Below are 8,009 nucleotides of genomic sequence, written 5' to 3' on the forward strand. Positions count from 1 at the left end.
ATTCGTATAACCGCTCCTACGACCTCTACCGCATCCACGAGGTGCCATCTGGTTCCTATACACACCAAACAATCGATATTAAGTTGATCAGTCTCAATATCGAAAGTCTAGCACTTCAAAGTCCCAAATGCATGCTTATGAACGTTTATGCCAACTATATCAAGTAGATATATGATGAGCGGATAATTTATACGCTTTTTGACATTGTTTTTAGTATGTTTTTAGTAGAATCTAGTTACTTTTAGGGATGTTTTCATTAGTTTTTATGTTAAATTCACATTTCTGGACTTTACTATGAGTTTTTGTGTTTTTCTGTGATTTCAGGTATTTTCTGGCTGAAATTGAGGGACTTGAGCAAAAATCAGATTCAGAGGTTGAAAAAGGACTGCTGATGTTGTTGGATTCTGACCTCCCTGCACTCAAAGTGGATTTTCTGGAGCTACATAACTCGAATTGGTGCGCTTCTAATTGCGTTGGACAGTAGACATCCAGGGCTTTCCAGCAATATATAATAGTCCATACTTTGCTCAAGAATAGACGACGCAAACTGGCGTTCAACACCAGCTCTCTGCCCAATTCTGGCGTCCAGCGCCAGAAAAGGATCCAAAACCAGAGTTGAACGCCCAAACTGGCACAAATGCTGGCGTTCAACTCCAAGAAGGACCTCTACACGTGCAACACTCAAGCTCAGCCCAAGCACACACCAAGTGGGCCCCGGAAGTGGATTTATGCATCAATTACTTATTTCTGTAAACCCTAGTGACTAGTTTATTATAAATAGGACCTTTTACTATTGTATTAGATATCTTTGGATTATCTTTTGATCTTTTGATAATCTTTGGACGCCTGGTTCTTAGATCAGGGGGGCTGGCCATTCGGCCATGCCTGGACCTTTCACTTATGTATTTTTAATGGTAGAGTTTCTACACTCCATAGATTAAGGTGTGGAGCTCTGCTGTTCCTCAAAGATTAATGCAAAGTACTACTGTTCTCTATTCAATTCATCTTATTTCGCTTCTAAGATATTCATTCGCACTTCAACCTGAATGTGATGAACGTGACAATCATCATCATTCCCTATGAACGCGTGCCTGACAACCACTTCCGTTCTACCTTCGATTGAACGAATATCTCTTAGATTACTAATACAAGGGACCGAGTCCGAGATATTGGGATCTTCGTGGTGTAAGCTAGAATGATGGCGGCATTCAAGAGAATCCGGAAAGTCTAAACCTTGTCTGTGGTATTCCGAGTAGGATTCAATGAGTGAATGACTGTGACGAGCTTCAAACTCGTGATTGCTGGGCGTAGTGACAGAATGCAAAAGGATAGTAAATCCTATTCCAGCATGATCGAGAACCGACAGATGAATAGCCGTGCCGTGATAGGGTGCGTTGACCATGTTCAGTGAGAGGATAGGATGTAACCATTGACAAGGGTGATGCCTCCAGACGATTAGCCGTGCCGTGATAGGGCATTTGGATCATTTTCCCGAGAGAAGACCGAAAGTAGCCCTCGACAATGGTGATGCATTACATAAAGCCAGCCATGGAAAGGAGTAAGACTGATTGGATGAAGACAGCAGGAAAGCAGAGGTTCAGAGGAACGAAAGCATCTCTATTCGCTTATCTGAAATTCTCACCAATGATTTACATAAGTATTTCTATCCTTTATTATTTATCTTTTAATTATCTAATCCAATCACATTTGACCCTACCTGACTGAGATTTGCAAGGTGACTATAGCTTGCTCCATACCAACAATCTCCGTGGGATTCGACCCTTACTCACGTAAGGTATTACTTGGACGACCCAGTGCACTTGCTGGTTAGTTGTGCAAAGTTGTGAACCATGGTATTGGCATCATATTTTTGGCGCCATTACCAGGGAAAGAAAGAGCGATGAATTTTACATAATCAAAAGTATAATCACAATTTCTGCGCACCAAGTTTTTGGCGCCGTTGCCGGGGATTGTTCGAGTTTGGACAACTGGCGGTTCATCTTGTTACTCAGATTAGGTAATTTTCTTTTTGTTTTCTCTTCAAAAATTTTTCAAAAATCTTTCAAAATTTTTTCCTTTGTTTTCGAAAAAAAAAAGTTTTCAAAAATAAATTATTCTATGGTTTCAAAACTTTCAAGAATGAATTCTAGAGTTTCATGGTAACATGTTGAATCCTATCTGGCTGAAAAGCCATACCCAAACTTCTTTGGGATTGGTCTTCAACTAATCACCTCAATGGATGTAAATCCATTCTAAAGCTTGACTGGCTATTAAGCCATGTCTAACCCTCAGATTGGAGCTTTAGACTAAAGAGTACAAGATTCCTAGAATTCATATGAAAAATTTTGAATCCTTATTTTTTTTCTTTTTCAAAATGATTGTCGAAAATTTTAAAATAAAAATACAAAAAAATCATAAAATCATAAAAAAATCAAAAATATTTTGTGTTTCTTGTTTGAGTCTTGAGTCATGTTATAAGTTTGGTGTCAATTGCATGTGCATCTTGGATTTTTCGAAAATTCTCATGCATTCATAGTGTTCTTCATGATCTTCAAGTTGTTCTTGGTAAGTCTTCTTGTTTGATCTTTGCATTTGCATGTTTTGTGTCTTTTCTTGTTTTTCATATGCATTCTTGAATTCTTAGTGTCTAAGCATTAAAGAATTCTAAGTTTGGTGTCTTGCGTGTTTTCCTTGCATTAAAAATTTTTCAAAAATATGTTCTTGGTGTTCATCTTGACATTCAAAGTGTTCTTGGTGTTCATCTTGACATTCATAGCATTCTTGCATGCATTCATTATTTTAATCTAAAAATTTCATGCATTGCTTCATTTTTCTTGTTTTTCTCTCTCATCATTAAAAATTCAAAAAATAAAAAAAAATATCTTTCCCTTTTTCTCTCATCAAATTCGAAAATTTGGATTGACTTTTTCAAAAAAAAATTTTAAAATCAAGTTGTTTCTTATGAAGTCAAATCAAATTTTCAATTTGAAAATCTTATCTTTTTCAAAATCTTTTTCAAAAATCAAATCTTTTTCAAATTTCTTAGTTATTTTCGAAAATTCCAGAAATATTTTTCAAAAATATTTTTCTTAATTTTACATCATATTTTCGAAAATAACAATAACAATTAATGTTTTGATTCAAAAATTTCAAGTTTGTTACTTGCTTGTTAAGAAAGATTCAAACTTTAAGTTCTAGAATCATATCTTGTGATTTCTTGTGAATCAAGTCATTAATTGTGATCTTAAAAATCAAATCTTTTTTTAAAAAAACTAATTTCTATCCTATCTTTTCAAAAATATCTTCTCATCATATCTTTTTCAAAAATTTGATTTCAAAATATCTTTTCTAACTTCCTAACTTCTTATCTTTTCAAAATTGACTTTCAAAATTTGTTTCAACTAACTAACTAACTTTTTGTTTGTTTCTATCTTTTTCAAAACTACCTAACTAACTCTCTCTCTCTCTAATTTTTGAAAATATCTCCCCCTTTTTTAAAATTTTTTTTAATTAACTAATTATTTCAATTTTTAAATCTTAATTTTCGAAAATTACTAACATTTTTCAAAAACTATTTTCGAAAATCACTAACTCTTTTTCAAAAATCATTTTCGAAAATTCCCCTTCTCTCTCATCTCCTTCTATTTATTCATTCATCTACTAACACTTCATTTCGCCCAAATTCGAACCCCCTCTTCCATCTGTGTTGGAATTTCTTCTTCTTCTTTTCTTCTACTCACATTGGGACCTCTATACTGTGGTAAAAAGGACCCCTATTATTATTATTTTTCTGTTCTCTCTTTTTCATATGAGCAGGAGCAAGGACAAGAACATTCTTGTTGAAGCAGATCCAGAACCTGAAAGGACTCTAAAGAGGAAACTAAGAGAAGCTAAATTACAACAATCCAGAGAGAACCTTTCAGAAATTTTCGAACAGGAAGAGGAGATGGCAGCCGAAAATAATAATAATGCAAGGAGAATGCTTGGTGACTTTACTGCACCTAATTCTAATTTACATGGAAGAAGCATCTCCATTCATGCCATTGGAGCAAACAACTTTGAGCTGAAACCTCAATTAGTTTCTCTGATGCAGCAGAACTGCAAGTTTCATGGACTTCCATCTGAAGATCATTTTCAGTTCTTAACTGAGTTCTTGCAGATATGTGATACTGTTAAGACTAATGGAGTAGATCCTGAAGTCTACAGGCTCATGCTTTTCCCTTTTGCTGTAAGAGACAGAGCTAGAGTGTGGTTGGACTCTCAACCCAAAGACAGCCTAAACTCTTGGGATAAGCTGGTCACGGCTTTCTTAGCCAAGTTCTTTCCTCCTCAAAAGCTGAGCAAGCTTAGAGTGGATGTTCAAACCTTCAGACAGAAAGAAGGTGAATCCCTCTATGAAGCTTGGGAAAGATACAAACAGTTGACCAAAAAGTGTCCTTCTGACATGCTTTTAGAATGGACCATCCTGGATATATTCTATGATGGTCTGTCTGAGTTATCTAAGATGTCATTGGATACTTCTGCAGGTGGATCCATTCACCTAAAGAAAACGCCCGCAGAAGCTCAAGAACTCATTGACATGGTTGCTAATAACCAGTTCATGTACACTTTTGAGAGGAATCCTGTGAATAATGGGACGCCTATGAAGAAGGGAGTTCTTGAGGTTGATACTCTGAATGCCATATTGGCTCAGAATAAAATATTGACTCAGAAAGTTAATATGATTTCTCAGAGTCTGAATGGAATGCAAGCTGCATCCAACAGTACTCAAGAGGCATCTTCTGAAGAAGAAGCTTATGATCCTGAGAACCCTGCAATAGCAGAGGTGAATTACTTAGGTGAACCTTATGGAAACACCTATAACTCATCATGGAGAAATCATCCAAATTTCTCATGGAAGGATCAAAAGCCTCAACAAGGCTTTAATAATGGTGGAAGAAACAGGTTTAGCAATAGCAAGCCTTTTCCATCATCCACTCAGCAACAGACAGAGAATTCTGAGCAGAATCCATCTAGCTTAGCAAACTTAGTCTCTGATCTATCTAAGGCCACTGTGAGTTTCATGAATGAAACAAGGTCTTCCATTAGAAATTTGGAAGCACAAGTGGGCCAGCTGAGTAAAAGGATCACTGAAATCCCTCCTAGCACTCTCCCAAGCAATACAGAAGAAAATCCAAAAGGAGAGTGCAAGGCCATTGACATAACCAAAATGGCCGAACCTAATGAGGGAGAGGAGGACGTGAATCCCAAGGAGGAAGACCTCCTGGGACGTCCAGTGATCAATAAGGAGCTTCTCTCTGAGGAACCTAAGGACTCTGAGGCTCATCTAGAGACCATAGAGATTCCATTGAACCTCCTTATGCCATTCATGAGCTCTGATGAGTATTCCTCTTCTGAAGAGAATGAGGATGTTACTGAAGAGCAAACTGCCAAGTTTCTTGGTGCAATCATGAAGCTGAATGCCAAATTATTTGGTATTGAAACTTGGGAAGATGAACCTCCCTTGTTCACCAATGAACTAAGTGATCTGGATCAACTGACATTGCCTCAGAAGAGACAGGATCCTGGAAAGTTCATAATACCTTGTACCATAGGCACCATGATCTTTAAGGCTCTGTGTGACCTTGGTTCAGGAATAAACCTCATGCCCCTCTCTATAATAGAGAAACTGGGAATCTATGGGGTGCAAGCTGCTAAAATCTCATTAAAGATGGCAGACAATTCAAGAAAACAGGCTTATGGACAAGTAGAGGACGTGTTAGTAAAGGTTGAAGGCCTTTACATCCCTGCTGATTTCATAGTCTTGGATACTGGAAAGGAAGAGGATGAATCCATCATCCTAGGAAGACCTTTCCTGGCCATAGCAAGAGCTGTGATTGATGTGGACAGAGGAGAATTGATCCTTCAATTAAATGAGGACAACCTTGTGTTTACAACTCAAGGATCTCTCTCTGCATCCATGGAGAAGAAGCATAAAAAGCTTCTCTCAAAGCAGAGTCAACCAAAGCCCCCACAATTAAACTCTAAGTTTGGTGTTGGGAGGCCACAACCAAACTCTAAGTTTGGTGTTGAACTCCCATATCCAAACTCTAAGTTTGGTGTTGGAGAGTCTCAACAATGCTCTGAACATCTGTGAGGCTCCATGAGGGCCCACTGTCAAGCTACTGACATTAAAGAAGCGCTTGTTGGGAGGCAACCCAATTTTTATTTATCTAACTATATTTTTCTTAGTTATATGTCTTTATAGGTTCATGATCATGTGGAGTCACAAAATAAATATAAAAATTGAAAACGGAATAAAAAACAGCAGAAGAAAAATCACACCCTGGAGGAAGCATCTGCCTGGCGTTCAACGCCAGAACAGAGCATGGTTCTGGCGCTGAACGCCCAAAATGGGTAGCATCTAGGCGCTGAACGCCCAGAACAAGCATGGTTCTGGCGTTCAACACCAGAAATGGCAACAAATGGGCGTTGAACGCCCAAAATGGGAACCAACCTGGCGCTGAACACCCAGAGATGTGTGCAAAGGCATTTTACATGCCTAATTTGGTGCAAGGTTGTAGATACTTGAACACCTCAGGATCTATGGACCCCACAGGATCATCTCAGGATCTGTGGACCCCACAGGATCCCCACTTACCTCCACTCACTTCTTCTCACCCCTCTTTCACACAATCCCATAAACACTCTTCCCCAAAACTCTTCACCAATCACCTCAATCTCTCTTCCCCATCACCTCTTCTCCACTCACATCCATCCACTCTTCCCCATAAACCTACCTCATAAACCCCACCTACCTTCAAAATTCAAAACCAATTCCCCACCCAAACCCACCCATATGGCCGAAACCTTCCCCCCTTCCCTATATAAAGCCCTCCATTCTTCTTCAAATTCACACACCACAACCCTCTCTTCTCTTCTTGGCCGAAACACAACACCTTCCCCCTTTCCTCCATATCTTCTTCTTCTTCTTCCTCTATTCTTTCTTTTATTGCTCGAGGGCGAGCAATATTCTAAGTTTGGTGTGGTAAAAGCATAAGCTTTTTGTTTTTTCATTACCATTGATGGCACCTAAGACCAGAGAATCCTCTAAGAAAGGAAAAGGGAAGACAAAAGCTTCCACCTCCGAGTCATGGGAGATGGAAAGGTTCATCACCAAAGCCCATCAAGACCACTTCTATGATGTTGTGGCCAAGAAAAAGGTGATCCCTGAGGTCCCTTTCAAACTCAAAAGAAATGAGTATCCGGAGATCCGACATGAGATTCAAAGAAGAGGTTGGGAAGTTCTAACAAATCCCATCCAACAAGTCGGCATCCTAATGGTTCAAGAGTTCTATGCCAATGCATGGATCACCAAGAACCATGATCAAAGTAAGAACCCGGATCCAAAGAACTATGTTAAAATGGTTCGGGGGAAATACTTAGATTTTAGTCCGGAAAATGTGAGGTTGGCGTTTAACTTGCCTATGATGCAAGGAGATGAAAGCCCCTACACTAGAAGGGTCAACGTTAATCAAAGGTTGGACCAAGTCCTTATGGATATATGTGTGGAAGGAGCTCAATGGAAGATTGACTCCAAAGGCAAACCGGTTCAACTAAGAAGATTGGACCTCAAGCCTGTGGCTAGAGGATGGTTGGAATTCATCCAATGCTCCATCATCCCACTAGTAACCGATTTGAAGTCACTGTGGATCGAGCCATCATGATTCATAGCATCATGATTGGAGAGGAAATAGAAGTTCATGAAGTCATCTCTAATGAACTCTACAAAATAGCCGAAAAGTCATCCCCCATGGCAAGGCTAGCTTTTCCTCATCTTATTTGCCATCTATGTTACTCAGCTGAAGCTTTCATAGAAGGAGACATTCCTATTAAGGAAGAGAAGCCCATCACTAAGAAAAAGATGGAGCAAGCAAGAGAGCCCATTCATGGAGCTCAAGAGGCGCAAGAAGCTCATCACCATGAGATCCCGGAGATGCCTCAAATGCAATTTCCTCCACAAAACTATT

The 8,009-nt window shown here is 38.9% G+C and overlaps 1 non-coding gene across 1 annotated transcript; it reads right to left on the minus strand.

Moving 5' to 3' along the window:
• Positions 1–4,342: 4,342 nt before the first annotated feature.
• Positions 4,343–4,450, minus strand: LOC148551086 (small nucleolar RNA R71). Its single transcript, XR_015893483.1, has one exon. It is a non-coding gene; the product is annotated as a small nucleolar RNA R71 (small nucleolar RNA).
• Positions 4,451–8,009: the final 3,559 nt, after the last annotated feature.

Source organism: Arachis ipaensis, chromosome B7 (assembly GCF_059453495.1).
Source record: "Arachis ipaensis isolate K30076 ecotype BB chromosome B7, ASM5945349v1, whole genome shotgun sequence".
Lineage (NCBI taxonomy): Eukaryota > Viridiplantae > Streptophyta > Magnoliopsida > Fabales > Fabaceae > Arachis > Arachis ipaensis.